This window comes from Felis catus, chromosome B1 (genome assembly GCF_018350175.1).
Source record: "Felis catus isolate Fca126 chromosome B1, F.catus_Fca126_mat1.0, whole genome shotgun sequence".
Classification (NCBI taxonomy): domain Eukaryota; kingdom Metazoa; phylum Chordata; class Mammalia; order Carnivora; family Felidae; genus Felis; species Felis catus.
The window spans coordinates 7,664,311-7,691,411 of NC_058371.1; the positions used below are offsets into that span (position 1 = coordinate 7,664,311).

General features: G+C 43.2%; 1 long non-coding RNA gene across 4 annotated transcripts; it reads left to right on the forward strand.

The window, feature by feature from the left end:
• The first annotated feature begins 6,257 nt into the window (after positions 1–6,257).
• LOC123384744 lies at positions 6,258–15,654 on the forward strand. 4 transcript variants are annotated; one of them, XR_006596240.1, is made up of 5 exons: positions 6,258–6,380; positions 6,729–6,834; positions 7,298–7,524; positions 10,976–11,621; positions 13,870–15,654. It is a non-coding gene; the product is annotated as an uncharacterized LOC123384744 (long non-coding RNA). The 4 variants fall into 4 exon arrangements; XR_006596239.1 differs by lacking the exon at positions 10,976–11,621 and having other exon boundaries at positions 7,100–7,524; XR_006596237.1 differs by lacking the exon at positions 10,976–11,621.
• The last annotated feature ends 11,447 nt before the right edge of the window (positions 15,655–27,101 follow it).

Below are 27,101 nucleotides of genomic sequence, written 5' to 3' on the forward strand. Positions count from 1 at the left end.
CACGGATATACTGGGACTCAGTTTCCTAATTTGTAAAACGAAGGATCTGGAAAACCTGATCTCTAAGGTCTCTTCAAGTTTAAAAAAAAAAAATTATGTAATTATAATGGCCTAGTTCTTTCAGGATTCAGACTGGAGAAGTTAATTTCAGCAAATCCGTCCCCAAAGTGTCTTAAGCTTCTTGCTTAGCCTAAAGCATACAAATCGATGCGGCGAACAAGTGGAAGTAAAAAACAAAGTGGACACGGTTACTACCCCTGAGGAGCATGGCTTTCTAATGCAGAAGACGTGATATGAAAAGTAAAGAACATTATGTTTAGCAGAAATACATACAGAAATGCAGAGCATATATTTACAACAGCAGAGAAACATTTGCACAGCTGTTTCTCACATAATGGAAGAGGTATGCTCCTGGAAGCATGTTGGAAATGCATTTCAGTTAAATGGGAATAGAAAGTTATTCTTGTGGGAGGGGAAAGGAAGTGATCGATAAAAGTTGTAAGCGTTCAGCACTCCATTCAGAAATGCATCACCGTTCTGGAAATGGAATCTCATGAACTGTGATTGCAGCAAAGCATAACTTATACATGGGTTCAATCAAGATAAATGATGAATGTATGGAGATTAATTCCTAAACTCAGCTTGTGAATCACCCCAGATAACCAGCCACCACTTCCCAAGGACCTATTTCAAGATAGCACAATTCTAAACAATTAGATTTCCCAGTGGCGTTGTATCATGACACTGAAATATGAAATTACAACAGTAACAAATTAAGTACAACTTACGAAATGCAGGACACTGTTCTAAGGGCCTTATATTAATTCACATAATTCTCACAACAAACTTATAAGGGAGATACTATCGTTCCCACTTTCCGGATGAGACTGAGCTATAAACAAAAAAATCACCTGTCCAAATTCACATGGGTAATAAACAAGAAGGTGAGATTCAAACCTCAGCGGAAATGCTCCAGAGCCCAGGATCTTAACCAGTTCACCACACTCTCTCTCAGATTGATGAGGATTGCTACATGCTTGAAAAAGACGGTGGTATCTTCCGGCACTGAGTATAATCTATAAATATTTCAGACACGCTCAGTGACTTATAAGAATTTTGAAAAACACTAAAAATATCAGCTGCTATATACTGCCATCTAAATCATGATGCTGTCTCTCTTTTGGCTGATTATCAGTGAATATAGAAAATTTTTTGATGTTTAAGTAATCTATCTTACAGTGACCATAAAAATGGGCATCAATATCCTGAATCTCAGGTATAGAAAAACCATTCTCTCCCCCGAGATTTAACAGATTATAAATTACATAATTTATAAATGGGAATGTTGAGTAATGCATTGTCTCAGTGTCTACGTTCTAATCACATCACCAATTCTTCAGCATTTCTGCTTTCTCATGCCACACACCTGACTGTCCATCAAGTCTCCAAACTATCTCTCTCCTCCTCCCTCATTTCCAGCCCCACTGCCTGGGTCACCTCTTCACAAGTCCTGTGAGGATGGGACTAGCACCACCTTTTTTAGAACATGAAGCTTCTTATCAGCCACTGTACTCAAAATTGAGGTGTTAGCTAAATTCTGAGGTGAGTGGAGAGGCTTCGTTACATATTTGGCAAATACGAAGGTTTGATCTGGGCAGAGAACAACTGCTGGTCATGCGTGGAGCATTTTGTCTCAGATACCTTTCCGACATCATCACGGTTTGATTCCTTTAGGGAGAATGCAGAATTGAAAGAAAAAGAACATCAACAGTGGGAAATGGAAACACACAAACATTTAACAGCTGTAGGCAAGAAGTCCACAAACAGGAGGGCCAAAGAATGCTCTTCGGCTAGGGAAAGGACCCAGAGAAGGTTCTGTGAGGAACGACGGAGTGGTCAGCTGGATCAGCTATCACAGACAAAGCCAATAGGATGGGGACTGGAAAGTTCTCTTTGGATTTGGCAGTTGTGAGGTCACTGGGGAAACATTGGCGTGAGTTAGCATAACGTGGGGTGCTCCCCAAGTGAAATTTGAAACTGGCCCCTGGACACGGAGGCAGGGAGGGAAGAAGAAAGGCAGAGCAGTCCAGATGGGCAGGTGGCAGGTTGAATAAGTAAGGGGATGTGTGTAGGAGGCTTGTCTTGGGCGGGCACAGGCAAATAGATCCTCGCACTGACCCACCCACGAGAACCTCAAGAGTTTATGCAGAGAGCTTAATGAGGTTCAGTCACATCTGCCATCCAGAGAGTCTCAACAACACGTTGCTCTCTCAAAGCTGCGTCCTTGAAGAGGCTCCTAATGCAGTGGACAGAATGCACAGTCCAAGGATGGGGAGGGGAGGGGGTGAGGAGCCCCTCAACTGTCTAAGTCTACCTCCCCATTCAACTGATGACCTTCTCCAACAATTAGCAAGAGTATTGTCCGAGATGAGGAGGAGAGAAATTAGAAAGAGAGTAAGTAATGAGAAAGTGGGAAGTAGGAAAATACTGTTGATAACCTACTCACAGCTCATCAGGGAAGAAGATAAGGCAGTATCTAGTAGGTGTTAGGTTAGGAAAGGTCTTTTTTTCACCTATAAAACAAGTATGACGGATGAGGGACCATAAGGCAAGCTGAGGGCCGAGCACAAGCTAACAGCACCACCACCCCAGGTGGGATATGTGTGGTATTCCTCAGACACTCCTGGCTCCCCAAGGACCGGAGAAAGGAAAGAAAACAAATGATTGACTGATAAAGATCATGGTCACGCAGGACAGGAGTCTCCTCCAGTTTGCGGATAACCTAGTAAACTGTAAGAGAAAGGCAATCTTATCTATAGTCTAACCTCCAGAAACCTATAGACTCCGTTTCCTGGAGCCCTAATATCACCCTCACCAAGATATAAGGGGGGTTTAAGTGCTTGCCATGCTGATGTGGGAAACAATGACAAATGAAAACTTAAATTCCCGTATGGCCGGCTTACAGCCCATTGGCAAGTCCTTGAAACAGGCAGAGTGACCTCCCTCCAGGAGCTCAGCTGCCTCGATGATGACACTTTGCTGGGGGCAAAGGGGAATCCTGGCTTAACATTTTCCTGACCACCACCCCCCTTTCGGGATCCTGTGGGTCTCCTTAAACCCATAAAAATTCCTTTGCAAACTGCCTTTATCTTTAATGCCCAAGTACATGTTGGCAATTATACCCCAAGCATATGGCCTCTGATATACACCTGAAGGGCTTCATGACCAAGGTTTTACTAAACAGCAATAAATGACGTTTTTCTAACAACAGCTAGCCCCTCAAGGTCCTAGAAACCTTGCTTCCAAAATTCTTTACAGACTTACTCTGTCCCTAACCCTCTCCCAACCTGAAGGTGTCCACGTAATCAGTCACTCTTCAACAGCCTCAGTGCAGCTCTGTCCACGGGTCCTGTCCCCATCTTTTTTTTGCACCAAAGATGTCTTCAAGAATTCTTTCTTGGCCATCGGATGCACACCCTCACCGTCACCCCCAAACCCGTCAGTGGCCATGTTTAATATACTATTGAATATGAGATAATGATCTTAGATCTCCTTCTTAGAGTAGAAGGAAGAGATATGATCTGGAACAAAGAGGAGGGATAATCTACGAAGAAGAGGAAAAATTTCCAGTCCCCCTCAGGAATCAAGTTTGGAAAACAGAGTGAAGGAAAGAAGGAAGAATGGTTTTATTTCAATGCGGAGCTTTGGGACGAAGAGTCCTGATAGTCCTGAGAGTGTTCTTTTGGCACTAGGAAAGAGATGTCCGGGAAAAGAGCACAGTAGCCCTAGGGTTCCACTTCATGGAAATAATGAAGCTTGGTAAAGCTTCTGGGAGGTACAGGAGAGAAGCTGATCATGGTACATAAGAGAAATACTAAGCAGCCTTGAGGTTGTAACCAAGACTGAACCCAGATTTCAAGAGAAACCAATCTATATCTTTGTGATTACTTTAGCAGTGCCCAGTAGCCTGAATAAAACAGGGTGTTGGATTAGAAGATGGCTGAGATCTTTCGTGGAGGTTACGACAGAGAGGGAGAAAAATGTGTTAAGGCTGTCGGGGGGAAAAACACATTCTAAATCATGCATCTTGGATCTAAACTATAACAGGAGAATGTCAGCTGGGGCAAAAGAGGGGTCAAGTTACTAAAAGCATAAATGAAGTTTAAAATCAGATTGAGCGGAAATAAAGCTTGAAAAATGGAGATAGATTATATTCAAATACTGCTGAAGAAGACCTTGAGATTTCAGAGGCTGAGAAATCTGGAGTGATTCTGGAGCCTAAGTTAAGACCAAAGAAGATTTGCAGCGTGCAATGGAGGTGATGGTTCCTGGTATTCAGGCAAGGGACTCTGAGGACAAGTGTTGGGGATGTCGTCAGTAAGGGATTCTAACGTCCGCTACAGCCATATCAGGAGCTGTGAAAAAATAAAACAAAAAGTTGGAGTCAGATTTAAATAAGATAATGCATTTGAAAAGGCTGAAAATGTTAAAAGAGTTGTGCAAATGTTAGTTGCAAATCTACATGTTACTAAAATGAATGGAAATGGTGTCTGGATGGCCATAAAAGCTAATCAACAGAATTGACATGTGAAGGGTCAAGAGGAAACCATGGATCCTTGAGCAGGACAACAGATGATAAAAGGGATGTTTTAGGGAGAGCAAGCTGGTTTTTCCAGGAGTGCAGTGTCCATCCACAAGACTTATTGCTTTGTTTTTTGCTGGATTCCTGAGGCTTACAAAGAATGGTTGTTTTACACCAACATGGATCCTACAGAAGTGCCCTTCATGCCTTGTTTTCCCAGCAAGAAAAACCAGCACCACCGCCCCCAAATGCTGTCCCCTGTCCAGGTCACTGACGTATGTCCCATTCTTGGGCCGGTCTTACCAAGCTTTCGTTTCCCTTGAGGGAACGGTTTGTGTTTTGTGATTTCATTTTCGTTTTTATTTCAGTCGGGTCACAAGAGAATTTTGGAGGATTCGGGGCCTTCCTTTGCAAAGTTGTAGAGAACCAGAGAACCTTCTTTGTGACCGCGTGGCAATAAAGCAGACTGTTGTTTGTTTGGGTTTAACTACTGCATTGAAACACATTGTATACATCAGGACAGTCATTGGTGGGAGAGTGCATGAGCTGCCTTGTGCGCTCATTTCTAATTTTTTTTTTTGATGTTTATTCACTTTTGAGAGACAGAGACACAGAGAGAGAGAGAGAGAGCACGAGTGGGGTAGGGGGAGAGAGAGAGGGAGACAGAATCTGAAGCAGGCTCCAGGCTCTGAGCTGTCAGCACAGAGCCCATTGTGGGGCTGGAACCCACGAACCTCCAGATCATGCCCTGAGCCGAAGTCTAATGCTTAACCACCTGAGCCACCCAGGTGCCCCAGGTGTGCTCGTTTCTATAGAACCATCCCTCTTCCTCCACAAACAGGCAAAAGAGGTAAAGCCAATCAGGGGAGGGGAGGGGGAGGAGGTCTCTTTGGCCTCACCTGGGTGGCGGAGGAGGCCAGGGCCCGCGCCCAGATGCAGGGCCGCTCCTCCCGTTCCTAGGCGGCTCCTGGCGGTCTTGTAAGTCGAACGGTCATTCTGGAGACGCTGGCTTTGAAGGCCGCGTGCTGCTGGATATCCTCTTCATCTGAGCCCCGCGAGGAACCGCCGAGGCAGTTTGCACACCTCCACCCCCTACTGCACCAAATCCTCTGGGCGGGTGTGCCGTGCACGGGCCGGGCCGCAGTTGCTCCTGCTGGCTGGGGCCCCACCCACTGCTGTTGCGTGCGCCGCCGGCTTCCCTCCAACACCCCGTGCTGGGCTCCACGGAGCGCGCGGTCTTCAAGCTCCACGGAAAGCACCTGGAGCGTCAGCATCACTTCCTGACTTTCTTTCTCAGTTTCATTACTGCCGCCCCCGCCCGCGCTGCCGGCCCTGTGATGTTTGGTTGACTTCAGCGCGTTTTCAACTGCCAGACGCTTTCTTCTGGGCAACCTGGAACGCAGGTGTCTGGGGATGAAGGTGAAGACCGTCCCGGTGGCCCCCTGCCAGCCCTGGCCGTCGCCTGGAGAAGAGCCTGGGGTCACAGCACCAGGCAAGTTCTACCGGTTCTACCCCGGTCCCAGCTGCCCAGGTTGGAGGGAGTGTTGGAGGATATGCCCTGGGGGGCAGGTAGTTCCGTCTGGGCCCCCCCCCCCACACAGCCTCGGGTGTTGTGGGTGGAGGGGGGCTGTGGGTGGAGCCACACTGGGGGCTGTGCTGGGGACGGTCTTCCTCTCCAGGCAGTGCAGAGCACCTGGTAGGCATTCTGGATGGGCTCCTGGTCTCCCCCTGACGACCGGTCCTTCCCGCCCTGGAGTTTCTGCGTTGCTACGCTGACTATCCTCATTAAGAATTAGAGGTGAGAATGACAGGTTTGCTGAAACTCCACCGCTTTGGGTTGGCAGAGATCCTGTGCCGTGCCCCTTGCGGGTTGGGGAAGGAGAGCAGCTGTTGGTGGGATCAGCTGAAGATGGGGGCCTCAGAGTCATAGGGTGGCCCCCCAGCTCCTGTCGCCTGTCGCCCGGGAGCAAACAGGTGGCCATCATTCCGCCATAGTCCTGGCCCGTTAGCAACTCTCGGGTCTTCTCTCGTGTATACCATCGCTCAGTCTGTCGGCGATCCTTGCGGTCAGGGAGTGGCTCAGTGCAAGGCTCTCGATTGTCTTCGTGGCCCACGTTCATCCACGGATCTTTCCTGATTCTTCCAGTGTATCTCTTGCTGGGCCTGAGGATAAGAATTTCTCAAGAAAGTTTCATACTCCATGAACACGCAGAAGGGAAGTTCTCTCTGTCTAAAGGCGGGCATCACTGACGGTAAGAGGGTATCTCCCAGGCCGCACACATTCACCACGGTGCTGTTGTACCTGTCACCCTGGGACAACCTGGGGCAGCTTAAGGGGCACTGCCACACGAGGTACCCAGCTTGTTGCCAGAGGTGAGATCACTGCTTGTGCCAGGATGTGCGGTGTCGGCATCCAAAAGCAGGTTTTCTGCCTCGGGTCCCTCTCTCAGCAGGTTTGGGTTACTATGACATGACGTCATGCACTGGGTGGCTTAAACAACAGACATTATTTCTCAGGGTTCTGGAGGCCGGGAGGTCCAAAGTCAAGGTGCCAACAAGAGTTGATTCCTGGAGAAGGCGCCCCTCATGGAAGTGGCTGCCTTCTCTCTGGGTCCACACATGGCAGGGAGAGAGCAAGCTCCAGTGTCTCCCTCTTCTTACAGTCCTGGGAGCCCCACTCTCACGACCTCGTCTACACCTAATTACCTCCCAAAGGTACCTCCAAATCCTAATCATCTCCAAGGACCACCACATTGGGGGTTAGAGCACCAACATATGAATTTTGCGAGGACATAAATAATCGGTCCGTCGCAACCTCCGTGTGACAGGACAGCACAGCAGACAGTCTCTGGTGGAATTTACTTGAAGCCTCTTCCTCTTCCTGCTGCCGTGGGCCACGGAGTAATGGAACAGCTCTCCTCCACCAGTTTACTCAAGATGAGGTAAAGTGTTTCCTCAGTGTCAATCTCTGAAAAAAAAGTCTCCCTAAGTGGAGGTGACCGAAGGCCTTTGTGGCTGGGATTTTGTGGTACAGTCTCTGGAGGCTGAGAGAGTTCTACCGAATATCGTCGATAATCCTCACAGCCACATCTTTCTGGGTCAGGACGTGCAGGGCCAAGTACCCTTGTCGATGCTCTTGAGGAGACGGTAGCTGGCGATGTGGGTCTCCCAAGCAGAGACGGGCAGAGAGGGCCCATAGCGCGTGGGGTTTCCTGTGGGGTTGGAGGCAAAGTGTCCTCCAGGTGTCCTCAAAGGTGAGTCTTTTTTGTTTTTAATTTTTTAATGCCTGGTTATTTATTTTGAGAGAGAGATTGCACGTATGTAAGCGAGGGAGGAGCAGAGAGAGAGAGGGAGAGAATCCCAAGCAGGTTCCATGCTGTCCGCACAGGGCCCAATGCAGGGCTTGGTTCCAGGAATCATGAGATCATGACCCAAGCCAAAACCAAAAGTCAGAAGCTTAACCCAATGAGCCACCCAGGTACCCCATGAGGTCAGTTTGAGTTTGGGAAAATTTGGAGGGAGGTTTGATCCAAATAACCTCAAAGAAAACCAGGCCTAAAGTCCATGTGAATGTTAAATCTATGCCTCACATGAGCCAAGATGTCTCATCTCATCGCCCTGACCTCAGGCTGGAATCAGTCTTCCTGGTTCTCGGGACTTTGGACTCAGACTGGACTGAATTACACCCCTCGCTCTCCCGGGGTCTCCAGCTTGCAGATGGCAGATCGTAGAACTTCTCAGCTTCCCTAATCACTTGAGCCAAATCCTTATTTTATTAATGTAGTTCCCTGGAGAACCCTGACTAGTACAGGTCATCTAATGAATTTATTCTAAAACAATCAGAACATGATAACAGTCCAAAAGTAAATAAATAGGGGCGCCTGGGTGGCTCAGTCGGTTAAGCGTCCGACTTCAGCTCAGGTCACGATCTCGCGGTCCGTGAGTTCGAGCCCCGCGTCGGGCTCTGGGCTGATGGCTCGGAGCCTGGAGCCTGCTTCCGACTCTGTGTCTCCCTCTCTCTCTGCCCCTCCCCCGTTTGTGCTCTGTCTCTCTCTGTCTCAAAAATAAATAAACGTTAAAAAAAATTAAAAAAAAAAAAAACAAAAGTAAATAAATAAATAGACACTAACAAACTAAATTTTTTAAAGATGAGAAAAAATATGAATCAGGAAGAAAGAAAAAAGGTAAATAAAAAAGAAAAGAAAGAAAAATGAAAACAACAAAGAAAAATGAGAAAAGGAGAAAGAAAAAAAGATTTAAAAAAAAAATAAAAAATAAAAGGAAGTAAGAAGAAAATGAAAAAAGAAAAGGTGAGAAAAGGGCTAATAGAAAAATCAGAAAATACAAAATGAGAAAAATGAAAAATAAAGAAAAATGAAAACATAAGAAAATGAAAGAAAATAAAAGAGCAGGAAGAAGAAGGAAAAATAAGAAGGAAAATAGACAAAATGGTAAAGAGGAAGAAAGCTAACTTTGGTCAAAGTCCCTTAGGTTTCCACAAACCAGTTTCCTGAGCTAAGAGGACCAAAAGGTAGGGTGCCCTTCTTCTATGGAAGACAGAATATGGGACATCTTGTGTGATGGGTGCCCATGAGCTTAGCAGTGGTTCCACGAGGGTATGGCCTTCAGAGTAGCCCCACCCTTTCTCTCTACAGAACAATTCACTCTTGGAATGTTGTCTTTTCACATTTCACATACCAAGTACGCTTCTCCTCCTCCCTAGGTACTCACTCTGTGCCTCTTACAAGTAAAACCCTCAAAAAAGAGTCTCTGTTTTCCACATGTGACAGGGAAGATGGCATTATTATCCCCGAGAACTTCTAGTGGAGAAACCCTACAGAGAAGGCACCTCTCACTCCACCTGTCCCTGGTCTGCTTTATGGAGGAATTCGATTGGCCCTGCTAGAGGTCATGTGACCACCTCCAGGGCTGCTGGCTTTTGTCAAAAGCACAACATGCTACCATGGGTCTGCGTGGCTCACATACTCGCCCAGAGCTACCACTTGTAGGACAGAGAGAATGATAGTATATCAAGTTTTAAATTTGATACACTATCAGGACAAAATGGACTATATGAGACAACTCTCCTAAAAAAAAAAAAAATAGCGATGTTGGAAAGATGTTCAATATGGCTCATTGATGATTATTTAGTAAAAGCTAGCAAAGGCCAATGAATGTTTATGGATATTATTAGTACATTTTGATTGTCCTTAAAAATTTTTCAAATTTAGTGTCTTTCTTTGCAGACTTGTGGGAGAATTTCAGCCCCCCAAAAGATATTTTTTAAGTGTTGGGAATTGACCTAAAAAAATTGTGATAACATGACCATGATCTATAATTTTATCCAAAAGTGTTAAGTTACCCAGCACTTTGTAAGTTATCACACGTATGCCTACTATAAACAACCACAACCACCATTATTTTTCCATGTCCCATAAAAATGTTTATGAAATCACAGAGGACCTTTAGATAATAGAAGTAGAAGTGTAAGAGGATAAACGTTGGAATGTTTCATGTGAGAAGAACTGTAGATTCTGCATATGAAATAAGTTCAGCTAACACGGTGGTATTCTGTACGCCCCAAAGGATATGGGGAAAAGTTAACTTTGCTCTTAATCTATTGGGAACAGTAGTCCACTTGCCAGGAGCAAATGAGATGTAATTTTTTCCCCACCAATAAAGCAATTTTAAACGTTGTTCATTTTACTTTAGATATTATAAAGATAAAAATCATTTGGTAATCCCCCCTCCAAAAAACCTTGAAGACTGTCATGAATTCACCATGTTTGTAGGATGATAAACTATTTCGGGACATCAGAAGCACAGTAGTTAAAATGCAATTCAAATGAGATCTACATTTAATGTGGAAGAACCAGACCTCCCTTATCTCTCCTGCCTCTAATATCCCTGTTGTGAAATATGCAATAAGGAGGCTCATTGTGTGTCTGTAGAGCCAGCCTTCAAAGCCCCATTGAAGCCACATGACTTCAGTCACACCTCATGTATTTCTTTAATGAAGATAAGCACTTTCAAGTTTCTTTATTCCTTTGCTTCTTTGGAGATGCCTGGTATTGTTTTTCCCGCAACATTTGAGTTACGATGCTGTCTTTTGTGCTAATAGACCTAACTATGGCTTACAGTTATTTTGATCCCGTTCATGCATTTACTCCCGGCTCTCAGGGGAAGGAGTTACATTTACAAGAGAACGCTCGAGTCTTGTGCGAAGGAACTGCATGGAGGTTCAAATCAGCTATAAATAATGATCATGGGTTTTATTTTAACGCCTACTATGTGCCAGGTCTTCTGCATAAATATAACATATGCGGTCCTTCCCCAAACCCTGAATTCAGTATATGATCACAATTAACATAATTATACTATTACTTTCTGTAGGTGGAGGCCGATTCAGGGGGGTCATCAAATAGCGGAGTGAGGCTCATCCTCGTAGGTCTATGTGAGAACAATTAGTGGCATTCTTAGCAGATCTCCGAGGATCCAAGTATAATGGTGAAAGCGACAAGATGCTCTGAGACCACCAAGGAGCTCTAGCAGTTTTTGATTCTGTAAAGAGAAACGTCTACACCAGAGTGGCAATCACAGCCCAGGGGTGACAGCCGCGTTTCAGACCAGGAGTGGGCTGTTGGAAAAACACTCCCATTCACAACGTCCGATTCCTTCATGGGGTCCCTGCCCCCGCCATTTTATCCTCTAATCTGCAGCCAAATTTGTCATCCTAAAAATGCAAATCCGGTTACATAATTTCCTGGCTTAAAATCCTCTACCTAAACATTAAAATGGGACTCGAGACTTTTAAATTGCTTACAAGCGACTTCAAGCTATGGTCGCCCTCTGCTTAGCTCTCCAGCATCACCTTGTACGGATGCCAGGCTCCACATCAGAGATTAAGCTCGACCTGCTCGTGAACGCGTTGGTTCCTGTAATTTACCACGCTTTCTCTCCACACAGGCCTTGAATGTGCTGTTCCTCCCGGCCTAGCACAGTTCTTGCCCCCGCCAAACCTCCTCCCCCACTCTGCTCGGTAAGCAGCTACTGGCTTGGCTTGGTGGCTCTGTGTGACCTCAAGACTTGGGGAGGCACACCTCCTAGATGCTCCCCACAGGCTCAGTACCCCTCCCAGCAGAGAGCTCATCTTTCATTTGTGACTCTGTGTGCCCATGAACTCCAGGCTCTGGCCATGCAGGACCCAGGCTTATTCTTCTCATCACTGTGCTCCCAACGTCTGGCACAGAGCTTGACGCATAGTAGGTGCTCCACAGGGCCTGAAATTTTACACCTGCACACACACACACATTCTCTCTCTCTCTCTCTCTCTCTCCACTTATCATAGACATACAAGATATTTCCTTTCTTTTAATTTTTTTAATGTTTATTCATTATTTTTGAGAGACAGAGAGAGACAGAGCATGCGTGGGGGAGGGGCAGAGAGAGAGGGAGACACGACATACAAGATATTTTCAACGTCATGATCCCTCATCCTTCAGCTTTTGTATAGGAGAACGCTGTGATCCAGATATCTTAAATAATTTGCCTTAGTTCATGTAATTTATTAGTGCTTAAGAAGTGTAAGTTTCAGTCTACAGATATGGAGATACAAAAAAAATCGTTGTTTTATTTTGTAAAAGTTAATTTATTATCACCTTTGGTCTCAATTCCCCTGCGATGGCAGGGCACTTGGAGTCAGGGGTCCCATGGGCTCTCCCCATAAGGATGTTGCAACGTCCTTGGAGTCTTAATGTGTTATTTTCAAATGGCGCGTTCAGGTTTCTCATTATCCCGTTCTCCACGGGTCCTTCAAGCCAGCCAGCTTTGTAGATTCCATGCTATCCTTGGCTATGGTTTCTTTCCCTTCCGAGGCTTGGCCACCTCCTTGGAGTACTGGCGCACAGCATCAGATAACAACTGATCTCTCCTCCATCCGCTTGCAATATCGACCCGACAAAAATCTCTTTTTTAATATCGGGAAAATCCTTCATTCTCTTTTCATATGGCTCACAGAGGAATTATGTCTCCTCACTGTCTTCTTTCAAGGCATTTAAAACGTTGAGCCACAAAAGCCAAGAAGGGAATGGAATTATAGACAATTTTAGCTTTCTACTGTGATTGGTTGGAACACTTCTGGTCAAGTGAACAGATATCTGACTCATCCTGCCTTATGCACAAAGAGAATTAAATTGTATTACAACCCGGAGAAAACCAAGGTGGGTGCTGGCTTCCAGCAGATTCGAATTATGCTGCCGGGGTCTGGTTTTCCTCTCTCCGGGTTTTGGCTCTACTGTCTTCTGCTTGATCTCTTGTCTGGCTGATTTTCTATTCAGCGTCTCTGGTTAACCCTACCGTTTTAGCTTCAAGCCCACTAAGGAAGAGAATGAAGATCTCTTTCCCAGAAGGACCAGAAAAATACATTGCTGCACCCACCTGACTTTGATTAGATGATATTTTTCTCTCCTGAACTCAACAGTAAAAGCAATATGATGCTCTGAACAACTCAAACCAAGGTCCCATACTTTATACTGAGCTAGGGATGGGCCTTCCCTGAAAGTATATGGACTGAGGGTAGGAAGAACAATTTCCTGAGGGTATAAGTCCATGATTACGGAAAAATGCGGGAAATTAATCTGGGAAGCATACAAAAAAATGTACCTTTCTTACAGATAGTTTCAGAACTTAGGAGCCAACAATTTCTCCCCTCCCTGTGTGTCCATGGCATTCATTATGAGGAAGTGGAATCTGTTCTCGCATGCACGCGCACACACACACACACACACACACACACACACACGCACACACGCTCATCTTGAGTCAGGCTGGCCTTGCCCAGTAGAATGCGACTTGTCTTGCCTAGTAAATGCAACAGAGGTAGCACTCTGCCATTTCAGGGACTTTATAGGCCTGGAAACTCGGACATTTGCTCTCTTGGATCTTTGAACCTCCAGGTTAAAAGTCCAGGATGCCCTGATAGAGAGAGGGACCATGTGGAATTCAACCACGCAGAGAGAGAGAATGAGGTGTCTCAGCCTATGACCAGCACCAAAGCCCCAGACATGTAAGGGGAACCATCTTGGTCTTCCCCACTCAATATACTTATCAAGTGCTGTCTTACTGATGACTCCAGCCAGCACCACACGGAGGAAGAACCACCCAGCCAATCAGTCATGAGAAATAATCATTGTAGTGTTAGGCCACTACGTTTTCATTGCTTACACATCAAAAAAAAAAAAAAAAAAAAGGAAATAATATTACTGATGTCTCTTTTTCACCCGCTGCAGGAAAATTCCACTGAGACAAAAGCACAGAGTTTGTGACCTGCCTGAAGGAGCAGGTCCAAGGGCTGGGACATCCATCCACCTCCCAAAGGGAAGCACTCTGACCTCTGGCTTCTAATTCCAGGCTCTTTTCTTTATGATTCCTGCTACCCTTAGGAATATTCCCTACTGTTTCCTACTGTTGGGACAGGCACGTTCACACTGTTGGTAAGTGTGAATTGGAGTGGCCAAAAAGGTGCATGAACCATTTCAATTCTGACAAAAGAAGAAACTCGGGAGCTAACAGGAAAGACAAATCATTTGAGAAAAAAAACTTGACTGTAGTGTGACAGACACTGTAATACTGATTTTATTATTTTTACTGACTGCAGAAAAGTGCTAAAAGCAGAAGCTGGTTCCTTTTGTTTGCAGCAAAAAATAAGATCAAAGGCAGTCGCGGAGCCAGAGAGCCCTCTCATTATCATTGATTTTCTGTTGTTTCATTGATCCTTAAATTATATGAAAATAGCTTGAAGTTAGAGTAATGAATCATTTAATCAGAATTAGAGATGTCTTATTTATCTGTTGGCTGCAGTCATGTTAAAAATTGCGCTGACTGAAGGATAGCAGTTAATTTATTAAATGACTTATATATGTGTATCGTATGTCATACATAATATACGATACATACAATACATGCATATACATACAAAAACATGCTTATTTCACTGCCGATAGTATATGTTAAGATTAGGATTATTTCAAGTTTGTATGACATGATTTTAAAAATAGAACATTTTGAATCCTTGTACTGAGATATATTTGAGCGTTGAGGGGAGGTCAATTTTGAAAGTTCTTGATGGTTAGAAGAAAACCTCCATTTTCTGTTCCATTGACATGGTTAATCTGTGAAAACTACATATGGTGAATATTTTATGTCTGAACATAAAACTAGGTCTAGTAAAGCTAGAAGCCAAGCAGGTCAAGGATGGTTTGGGATTAAGAAAAAGATTGGGAATGGAATAGATGTAGAGGTGAGGAATGGGAGGAAGCAGGGGTAATGATAAAGGCTGTTATAAAGTTATAAGAGAGGAGAGAGATCAAGTGTATGTGATTTCTACCTTCACAAAACTATGACACCTTTGTCCTTTTCGTTACAAATGCTGCCGTTAAATTGTGATGTCATCCAGTCTCATATGAATAAAAATAAATGTTAAAGTCCTTTCAATAAACCTATTTCCTCAATTTTTGCCAAAGCAAAGTAAGAAGAAATGACAACAAAAATAAGTAAGCTACATTTGAATATCAAAAACCACAGAACGACTCTATTTAAGGTACTCTTCACCTAAACCATTATCCCAGTGAGCAAATATTTATGGTAACAAGTTATACACCTGAAAGTGTAGGTCCAAGAGTACTAATCAAGCATTTACATGGGAATTATTTGGTGGTGGGTTGATAATAAGATGGAAGTCAGTACCTGATTGTTGGCAAACCACCAATAAATGCCAATCCATAGTTCCATGCTAGAATTTTTCCCAATTTTATTTCCCACCTTATCACAAAATAATTTTCAAATGTTCCCCGTACTATGACCGATTTACATCATTTAAAGAAGATAAAATTTTCAAGTATGACATTTTAATATCCAGAGATAGAGTGCGTATAAGTTTAGAAGTAATTTTTGTGGGCTGATAAGCATTAGACCCACCCTTCAGATCTCCATACTACGTGTATACAGAAAGGGTCTGTAGAGGAGGAGCGTGTCTAGTCTATTTGGGTTGGTAAATTTAAAACTGCCTTGGGGCTCCTGGGTGGTTCAGTCGGTTAAGGGTCCAACTTCAGCTCAGGTCACGATCTCGCGGTCCATGAGTTCAAGCCCCGAGTCGGGCTCTGGGCTGATGGCTCAGAGCCTGGAGCCTGCTTCCAATTCTGTGTCTCCTTCTCTCTCTGCCCCTCCCCCGTTCATGCTCTGTCTCTCTCTGTCTCAAAAATAAATAAACGTTAAAAAAAAAAATTAAGAAAAAACTGCCTTTGCAGGGGCGCCTGGGTGGCTCAGTAGGTTGAGCGTTCAACCTCGGCTCAGGTCATGATCTCGTGGTCTGTGAGTTCGAGCCCCACGTCGGGCTCTGTGCTGACAGCTCAGGTACTGAAGCCTGCTTCAGATTCTGTGTCTCCCTCTCTCTCTGCCCTTCCCCCACTCATGCTCTGTCTCTGTCTCTCTCTCTCAAAAATAAACAAACATTAAAAAAATTTTTTTAAATGCCTTTGCAAGGACTACCCAACAATACATAATTTCTAAAACCTTTTCTCCCCACTAGTGTTGTTCCTCACGTGGCATCTTTCTTTAAGAATCAGAATACAAAAATTATGGAAAACTCTTTGCTGTGTCATGTAAATCTTAACCACATGGTGTCATAGACTTAAGAAAAAGAAATAAATTAAAATGAATGCCGTTTGTGTAAACAATCTTTCTATGGCTCCTGCTGTTTGCTGCCAATAATCAGAATGCTGTCAAAAACATTGACAAGTCCCAAGTCAGCGAATGGAAAGCACCATCTTTCTTTCTTTTTTTTTTTTGACTTAAAAAAATGTTTTAAAATTTATTTTTGAGACAGAGAGAGAGAGACAGAGAGAGAGAGAGAGAGAGAGAGAGACAGACAGACAGAGCACAAGCAGGGGAGGGGCAGAGAGAAAGGGAGACACAAAATCTAAAGCAGGCTCCAGGCTCTGCACTGACAGCAGTGAGCCCAAAGCAGGGCTCGAACTTACGGACCACTAACTGGATTGTGACCCGAGCCGAAGTCAGACGCTTAACCGGCTGAACCACCCAGGCGGCCTGGTAAACACCATCTTTCTTAAGGATGTTCCTTGATATATAAAATGTTACACTCCTAAGATAGCATCGTTACTTTTAAAATTATTAAGATAACATGGTTGATACAATCACTTATTACAAAAAGGAACTGAATTATACAATCAGTAGCTTTTTACCAAACGACCTAGGCAATTTTTATAGCTCTCTTACATAAAACTAGCAGTGGGAAAAAATGAGAACATAAAAATCCATTAAGAAAAGAATTAAACTATGAAAAGATAAAAACAATTATAGAATATATCTGATGTCTGCTTAAACCAGCGCTATTGCAAAATTAGTTAATCACAGTCCGGCAACCATCATATTAACCATTGATTCCAGAAGAATCATCCGTACATTCTAAACCTCGGGAATGCAAATCTGATGAGTAACAGGAAATTCATATTGCTTACTCTCAAATTATCCTCTATAATATGCTTACTTATTACACTGGAAAAATACAGCTTTACATAGGGAAAGTGGGAAGACACCACCTTAAGGAACAAATCAAAGTAAATATCAACAAGAATAGGAAAGGATGACATCATGTACCCCCTAATTCAAGGCACAGGGAACACAACATAGTTCTGCATTATTCCTGCCAAAAATACATAAACTGAATCGAATCATGAAGCTGTGTCCCATAAAAGCTGGCCTATATTTTTCAAAATTATCAAGGTTATGAAAACAAAAACTGAGGAATGTTCCAGATGAAAGCAGACCAGAAGGACATAATAACTGAGGTCAATGTGTGATCCAGAATTTTCCTTAGCTACAAAGGATATTATTGGGACAATTGGCAAAATTTGAGACAGGTCTGTAGATCAGATCATAATATTGGCGTTAATGTTTTCATTTTGGTTAATTGTTATTTTAGCTGGAAAATGTCTTTGTGTTTAGGAAACATTCACTGAGATATTTGAGAATAAAGGGGCATCATGTCTGCCAATTACTTTCAAAAAAGAACAAATATCTACAGAGAGAGAAAATTATACTTTGTGTATAATACATTAGAAAGCAAAAGAGAGAGTGATAAAGCAAAGCAAAGGGGACAAATGTTAACACTTGGGGAATCTGGATAAAAAGTACGTGTAAATTCTCTTTTAAAAAATGTTGATTTATTTTTGAGAGAGAGACAGACAGACAGAGTGTGGGCCAGGGAAGGGCAGGGAGAGAGGAAGACTCAGAATCCGAAGCAGGCTCCAAGCTCCGAGCTGTCAGCACAGAGCCTGACGAGGGACTCGAACTCACAGACCGTGAGATCATGACCTGAGCCGAAGTTGGACAGTTAACCAACTGAGCCACCCAGGTGCTCTGTAAATTATTTTTAATATTCTCACAACTTTCCTTTAAGTCTGAAATTATATCAAAGTATAAGGTTGAAAAAAATTGTAAAACACTACTTGTTATCATTGTTTTCAGGTACTATCACTTGTTATGTTCTTCTCAGATGTATTTTCAGTCAAAAGCCCAAAATTTTATAGCTACGTCCTGTTTTATCAAAGAGTATTAATGAGAAAAAATAGTTCTTATTTTCCGTTGAACATTAAAGACGTGTAGGACGGACTACTGGAAGTTCTGTTTGCATGTCCTTATTTACAAGCTCCTGTAGTTTTTTATACGCATAGTTGTGTAATTTAGCTAGAATATAGTAACAGCAACATTAGTAGTCTATGTGACATAAACATATTTTGTAGGGCAATATGTATATTACACATATATATCACATACATTACATATATATCACGTATATAACATACATTACATACGTAATATATATCACATATAACAGATATAATATATATTGTGTATATATAACATATATAATATATATATTACATATATTATTGCATATATATATGCTGATATTATGATATGCATAATTGTATTTTGGGCTATTAGAAACTTTTAATATTGACAATGTCCATGGATAAATGAGAGAAGACTTTAACTGCCCTGAAATCATGATGTAATTTGTCTTATAAAGAAAAACATCAGGACACCTTGGTGGCTCAGTCGGTTAAGCGACTGACTTTGGCTCAGGTCATGATCTTACAGTTCATGAGTTCGAGCCCCGTGTCGGGCTCTGTGCTGACAGCTCAGAGCCTGGAGCCTGCTTTGGATTCTGTGTCTCCCTCTCTCTGCCCCTCCCCTCCTTCTCAAAAACAAATAAAACATTAACAAATTAAAAAAAATAAAGAAAACCAACAATAACAACAAAATTCTTGTTTTATGAACAAAGCTGTGTTCAGAGACATAGAAATAGTACAAAAAAAAAAAACTGGGAAGACCTTCATTATCACTCTTAAGAGACTTTCCAATTCATTGAGGTTAAATGTATGCATCAAACATAACAAGTACAAATCTGTATATAAATAATTAAAGAAGAGTGTGAAACAAACAAATCCTGCCCTATTTATGCATCTTTATTAGAAAATGAGATTTGGTACTTAAGCGAATATTCAGGGTAATTGACACCTGGTCCATTGAAATAAGTTTTGACTTAGAAAGTATTTCCAAAAGGCATTGTTTGATTTAATATAGTTTTTAGGGCCAGCCGTAGTTATTGTTTCTTGTTCTCTGGAATAACATGGAAGGTTTGGTTCTTGGGATTTTTCTTACCTTGTGACGTCTAGTTTACTAGCACTTTCAGTCTTCCCCATTCCTGACTGCTTCAAACGAGCTAGAGTTTGGTAATTCACACAATTGCTAGAATCGCTAATAATGCAGGATTAGTATGCTCTGAATGTTGGTCTGTAGTCTTCTGATTCAGAATATAATTGCGCTAGCTTTAGTGCTCATAATTTTAGATAACCCAGAAGCATTTATAGAGTTATTTTCTGATTCTTGGCTAAACTCTTAGCTGTAGATAAATTTTACGTTACTGTGATTAGCACAGCATAAAGAAATGATAAAATGTTGCTGGAATGAAAAGCGGTTTTCTCTGTGAGTCTGGTAGCAAGTAATCAACGTAATTGGGGATGAGGACTATAGGATATTTCTATGAAGGGAACTTTCCCTTGGCAATTTGCCTTTCTGAACGGCCATAAAGATTCCTTTGAACTACGAGGTAAGAAGGACATCTCGTTAATTTTATTTTGGTCTTTTGATTTTGAATAAAGAGAATAAGAATAAAAAGAGAAAACACGCGTGGATTTCCTACTCTCTTCACACAAGCTCAGGAAGAGACAGTAAAATTATAAAGTCCCTATATTTCAAAGCATGTCTGCTAGTATATTCAACCAATAAATAAAAGGAGACTCTACGAATCTTGAAGTCCTCCAAAGTTGTAGAGCGAGCCTTCTTTGCCACGCTAGTGTTTGATCTTCTGGCCAGTTGTAAGCTATCGGATAAAAGTTAGCAGGACCCGCAAACATCTGAGAAGAATGGGAATGACCCAGTGAACATCGGGAATGTTCGACGTGGAGGTTTTATACAGAGGTGCACACAAGGGGTACACAAGGGGCCTGTCTGCGTGCACCTGCCAGACAGCCCACGCTGACCACGTACTTGCCGTGTGACTTTACCCGGATGATCTCCTGTTTTCATCCTGATGACAAGGCGAGAAAAATAAAGCAAGACTTGACTCGCCCACGTTTACGAGGCGAGGAGGTCCCGAGGTAACCGCCACCGCACGGAGATGCTTCTCTTTCTTGGTGCCAACCAGCGTGGAGCTTGGCCTTGGAACTGGGCGCTTTCTAATCGTCCTGCCACGCACTTGCCATCCCGTTTGCTATTGTTTCCTTGATTGCTTCCGGTCACCCTGAAGCTTAGTGAGGCTTTCCTAGTCCTGATCTCCTGGTCTGTTGCCCAACGTAATTTATACCCAGCTTGAGGCGACTCCAAAGGACTGCAGCCCAGCCTGGCGCTGGGGGCCCTACACCATCTTCACAGCCAGCCTGTGCCGGGCCTGCCTGGGCCTGTGAGCGACACCCCCCGTCCTTACCACTCTATTTCCAGTTTGTGGAATTAGGTAAGTGGGACGACGACTGCAGCGTGACTTCCTTTAACTGAAACTTTTCTTTGCAGGGAAACATGCACCGTGTCTGGCTGAGGGCTGTTTCTCAGAGAGCTGGCGTTATGCTTATTAAAAACTGACCATTCATTCATTCGTTCGTTCAATAAATACATACTGTGCACCTACCGGGACCTACTGGGCGTCCTCTCTGAGATGCTGCCGATACGGCAGTAAACAATATGGGCAAAGTCCCCGCCTGTTTCTAGTGGAATTGGTGGTGAGAGAGAGACAGAGAGAGAGAGGAGAGATGTTGGGTGTGGCTGACTGATCTAGAGAGGACTAATGCAGGCTAAGGAGCATAGAAAGTATCACGCAAAGAGTTGCTACTTATGAAATGGATTCAGGAAGGATTCTCTGATCACACTCCATCAGGGTTCGGAAGGAAGCAAAGGAGGAAAACACATGGAAATCAGGGACACCAGTGTGTGAGGGCTGAGGCGGATGCACAGACCAGCACTGAGAGACTCGACTTTACATGAGCTGTTTCGTTCGAGATTTCACACGAAGCGGAATCTCCCTACCAGCAACTAAGAGAACTTGCATACCAAGGGCACAGTGAATAACCTTTTTCCCCACTAGGGGACTGTATGGTTTGGGCTCACAGCCTGATATTAAGTACATTACAGAGAGCTTCCTCTGTGTGTTTAATATCAAAGGAGAAACTTTATGTAGAGCATATTCCATTCCTGATAGAAAAGGAAATCAGCAAACTTTAAAAGAGAGGGGCCCCTGGGTGGCTCAGTTGGGTGAGCTTCTGGCTCTTGCTTTGGCTTGGGCGGTGATCTCATGGTTCGTGGGATGGAGCCCCCGCATGAGGCTTGAGCTCAAGCTAACAGTGCAGAGGCTGCTTGGGATTCTCTTCCACTCATGCTCTCTCTCTCTCTCTCTCTCTCTCTCTCTCTCTCTCTCTCTCTGTCTCTCTCTCTCTCTCTCTCTGTCTCTCTCAAAATGAATAAATAAACTTAAAACAACAACAAAACCTGTAAAAAAATCCAATTCACTTGAATGATCCGCTCTCCTTTTGTTGTAGTTGAAAGCACACTCCACCAGAGGGCAGCCTAACACCAGGAGTGAATCGGTGTTCTTTAGGCAGTATCATCTTGGTGAAATTGTTACTTAAATCTTTCTTGTTTTCCAAAAGCTTAATTTAAATGCTTTGCAAACACTCTATTGTCTTTGTTACATAGCTAGATCTTGATAATAAATTCTGTTTTTAGGGTGACTGACCACCCACGTTGGCGTGGGCCAAGGGGGAGGTATGAGAACACAGGACATGGGACTTTCAGCGTCAGAACCAGGGAAGTCCAGAGAAAACTGAGAGTAGGTGCTCGTCTACTGCAGTGACTCCTAATGTTTGTGTTTAGCAAGGCCTTTCTTTTTTAATTTAGAAGTCCGGGCCACACAGAGTTCTGATTCAGAAGGTCTAGGAAGCTGCATTTTTTAACAAGGTTCTTGGTGCTTTGGCTATACGCAGACCTAGCTTTCAGAAACACCAGTTGTAAGATTTTTATTTAAATTCCCTGAAAAAGGAGGGGGGGGGCATGTGACATCAGTTTAAGAATATAAACTCACAGGAGCACCTGGGTGGCTCAGTTGGTTAAGCGCTGAACTTCGGCTCAGGTCATGATCTCACAATTCGTGGGTTTGAGCCCCGCGTCAGGTTCTGTGCTGACCGCTCAGAGCCTGGAGCCTACTTCCGGTTCTGTGTCTCCGTCTCTCTACCACTTGCACTCTGTCTCTCTCTGTCTCAAAAATAAACATTAAAGCTATTTAAAAAAAAAAAAAAGGAATATAAACTCGCAGTAATTGAGAAGAAAAATGTAATGATTTTATTTTATCCTCCCCCCCAAATTGCTTTTATTGGCAATAAAACTAGTTTTTCTTCTATTACATTGATTTATGTATAAAGATAAGTATTTTGTCCACTGATGAGAAATAAAAAAAAAGTAATTTAGAGCTTGTATTACTATCTAAATGATAATCACAACAGCGATTACTTATTGATTGCCTAATCTAGGCTAGCAGTGTGTTAAGCCCTTTCACATCCTTTTCTCAGGCCATCCTTAAAATAACCCTGTAAACTGATTACTATTTGTTACACTTTCAGATTAGGATACTGTAGCTCAAAGATGCTGAGTACGTGTCTCGCACCAAAGACGAGACAGTCGCACCCTAGAATCCAAGCATAGATCTAGGCCTAAAAACTCATTCTTTTTGCTAAATACAACCGTGCTTTCTCCGAATTTTAACCTTTTAGCATCTTTCAGTGTGTCTTCTCCGGGCATCAGTGGAGAAGTCAAAGAGACCACGTTTATCACTCACAACATGAATCTCAGAAGTACTTTTCCCTCAGAAACAATTAACACCTTAGGCTTACATTCAAGGCCCCAGGTAAAAGCAAGAATCATCTTCCTGAACCATCAATTTTAGTGAACAGTGAATATTTCGGGTAAAAATGTATTTGGGGGCACGTGCGTGGCTCAGTCGGTTAAGCCTCTGACTTTTTTTTGTATTTTTTTTTTTAATGTCTATTTATTTTTGAGAGAGACAGAGACAGAATGTGAGTGGGTTGGGGCAGAGAGAGGGGGAGGCACAGAATCCAAAGCAGGCTCCAGGCTCCGAGCTGTCAGCACAGAGCCTGATGTGGGGCTCGAACTCACGGACCATGAGATCATGACCTGAGCCGAAGTCGGACACTCAACTGACTGAGCCCCCCAGGCGCCCCAAGCCTCTGACTCTTGATTTCTGCTGAGGGCTCAGGTCAGCATCTCATGGTTGTGAATTCAAGTCCTGCCTTAGGCTCCATGCTGAGTGTGGAACCTGCTTAAGATTCTCTCTCTCCCTCTCTCTCTGCCCTTGCTGGGCTCGCACTTTCTCTCTCTCAAAATAAAATGTAAATAAATAAATAAATAAATAAATAAATAAGCGTTTTGTATTAAAAATATGGATACATTTTATGGCGTCCAATGTGACATTCTCATCAAGTTCTAATATAGTTTGAAACTTCCAAAAAATTCTGTAGTCACACAATGCTCTCATTAAAAGTTCACACTTTGCTCCCTGCTTTTTTTTTGTTTTCTTTTAGGGAAAAACTCGGAAAGCACTGATATCATTGATCCCCTGGTTTCAAGGTTTCTTTAGCTTCATAAACCACTTTATAAATGAGTGGGTTAAAGCATGTATCACTTCCAGACACATCCACCAAGACTGCCAAGGAAGTAATTTTTACACGATGTAAAATGATACAGTGGGTTTTCTTTCTGTTTATAAATAGAAAACCAGACAGGTGATACAAAGATAGCTATTTATGTTTCTGAACAGAACTACAGGGAAATAATTAGACAATAGTAATCATTTAGAGGTCTTTAAAATATATCATTTAAATCAGAGAAACGCGTCAAGCGAATGGAGAACTCCGTTTGGCTACTTGCGTCGATACTAGGTTTTTGGGTTTTTTTTAAGTTTATTTATTTATTTTAAGAGAGAGACAGTGGGAGCCGGGGAGGGGCAGAGACAGAGGGAGAGAGAGAATCCCAAGTTCAGAGTCCATTGCTCGAACCCATGAACCGTGAGATCACGACCTGAGCTGAGATCAAGAGTTGGACACTTAACTGACTGAGTCACCCAGAAGCCCCCAGATACTAGTTCTAAAAAACGGGTGCGTCTGCACCTCTGGAAGCCTGTGCTGATGTCACGTGCTTCTAGTGTCATAACTTTGCCACGTTAACATTTTATTACGTGAACACGTAACACTTCCCGCCTGCCTGGGTCTGCACTGCCCTGGTACCTTTGTTTGTTTGGGAAATTCCTAATCACTGTTGAGTAGCCTTTTCTCTGTGAGGACTCCTCAAGTCCCCTTCATCTTCTGAAATTCCACATGCTGATTTTATAGCACTTACCACATTGTACCAGAGTTATTCTTGTATTTATTTATTTTTTAAGTGAGAATGCTTTTTTATTTTTTATTTTAGAGACAACGTGATTAGGGGGGAGGGGCAGAGGGAGAGAGAATCTCAAGAAGTCTCTGCCCTGAGCGTGGAGCCCCTGAGGTGGGGCTCGATCCCACGACCCTGGGATCACGACCTGAACCGAGATCAAGAGTCAGATCAAGACACTTAACTGACTGAGCCACCCAGGGGCCCCTATTCTTGCATTTCCAATAGACTGTGACTTTCTGAAACCCAGAAAATTAGTCTTTCTCAGTTCATTGTCCCAGAACCCAACACGGAGTTAGCCGTCAAGAGGGGCTCCTGAAATAATGGATTTGATTCTGGGCAGTATGAAATCAGCATGGAGTGAAAACATTTTGCTTGACACATTCAAAATAAGCAAGAGGTCACTCTACGGTGACTCCTATGACATGCTATAATTATATTATTTTACACACACAGTTTCCAGTTATTTCACTTCAAGGTTTCTACTGGGCGCCTGGGTGGCTCAGTCAGTTAAGCGTCTGACTCTTGATTTCAGCTCAGGTCATGATCTCACAGTTGTTCGTTGCCTCAAGCCCCGCGTCAGGCTCCGCATTGACAGTGCAGAGCCTGCTTGGGATTCTCTCTCTCCCTCTCTCTGCCCCTAGCGCGTCCACATGCTCTCTCTCTCTCTAAAGAAATAAATACATAAATAAATAAACTTTAAAAACATTCCTAAAAACAAAAGTTTAAAGTTTCTACCAATTATTTCTGGATGTGTTCCTGTACCACCGATTCCTTGGGATGGAGTAAGAATAGTCAACACAGGAAATTCCTTTTATTTACTTGTTCGTCTGTTTTATGCACAAAGATAGCTGACGATTAAGGAGATGGTTAATCCTAACAGTGGCTGGAATTTTAAAACGGCAACAATGCCAATCCATTAACCAATTGTATTAAATCACATCACAGAAAACAGAAGTATTTTCTACTAGCCCCTTCTTGAAGCATCTACCCAATACTTTTCTGATTTTGACCCTGCTTTGCCATTCAACAAAGAGGTGAATAGAAAAAGTTTCTGTTGCTCATTCTTCAGAAGAATCTCCTTTAAAAAGAAATTTTTTTTAAATTTTTATTTATTTTTGAGAGAGAGAGAGAGAGAGAGTGGGTAGGGGTAGAAAGAGAGGGAAACACAGGATCTGAAGCAGGCTCCAGGCTCTGAGCTGTCAGCACAGAACCCAATGCGGGGCTCGAACCCCCTAACTGTGAGATCATGACCTGAGCCAAAGTCGGATGCTTAACTGAATAAGCCACCCAGGAGCCCAAAAGAATCTCCTTCCTTCGTTCTATGACTTAGACCATCCCTCTAATACCCAATGACTTCTGATTACTCTTATTCATTCCAAACTTATTTTTTTTAATGTTTATTTATTTGTTTGGAGAGGGACAGCATGAGCAGGGGAGGGTGAGAGAGAGAGAGAGAGAGAGAGAGAGAGAGAGGGAATCCCAAGCAGGCTCTGCGCCCTCAGCACAGAGCCGGAGGTGGGGCTCGAACTCACAAACAGAGAGATCATGACCTGAGCCGAAATCAAGACCAGATGCTCAACTGACTGAGCCACCCAGGCTCATTCCAAATTTCTTTAACCAAAACAATCTTTAAATCTCTCTGTTCTTCCAAATGTGAGATGAAACTAAACTTTGTGGTACATATTTTCAGTTTTACTTGTATCTCTCTCTTCCTGGAAAACATTGTCCATAAAAGCTACCCTCAAGTTGCCTAGAATTCCTTAATTATAGCTGTTCCTCCTCATTGACAGACAGCATTTCTATTAGGCCAATGCTGTGTGACTTTGAATCTTCACTAGAATGTTTCTCAAAACGTCCCTAATGCAGTGAGCCCGTTTATTTCTGAATCCAAGGATAAGGAAACGTGTCGCACACCATTTCGCGGATGCGAAGACTGATCATCAAAGAAGCTGGTTAGTTTATTCAAGGTTGCACAAGCTTACGGCTCTATAACCTAAACATCTACTGCCCCTTTCACTTCTGCTCCAACATCCACGGGATGTCCGTGTAGCTAAGAGAAGAGCCTTCTGAGACACCTCGCTAAGAAATGGGTTTATATACATTTTGTTTGTTTTAACGCAAAAAGACATTGGTGCGAGTCAGATGATAAGTGGGAAGGATAAGAGGTTCAAAGCTGACAACTAGAGGGATGGTCAGTCCTAACAATGGCAGAAGTGTTTGCATTGCAACAACGCTGAGACATCAACGTCAACTGAGACATCAAAACGTTGTGTGAAAACTGGAAGAAGCCCATTTGGAAGGAATGGGGGAGCGAAGGCGAAGGGGAGGAACCAATGGCACCAAATGTACAATGTCAAGTACTGATTCTATTGCCATGAGAGGGGGACCCCTTACAACTAACGGGACAGCTGGACAAATCTTCTTCACTCCTCGAGAGTTTAGA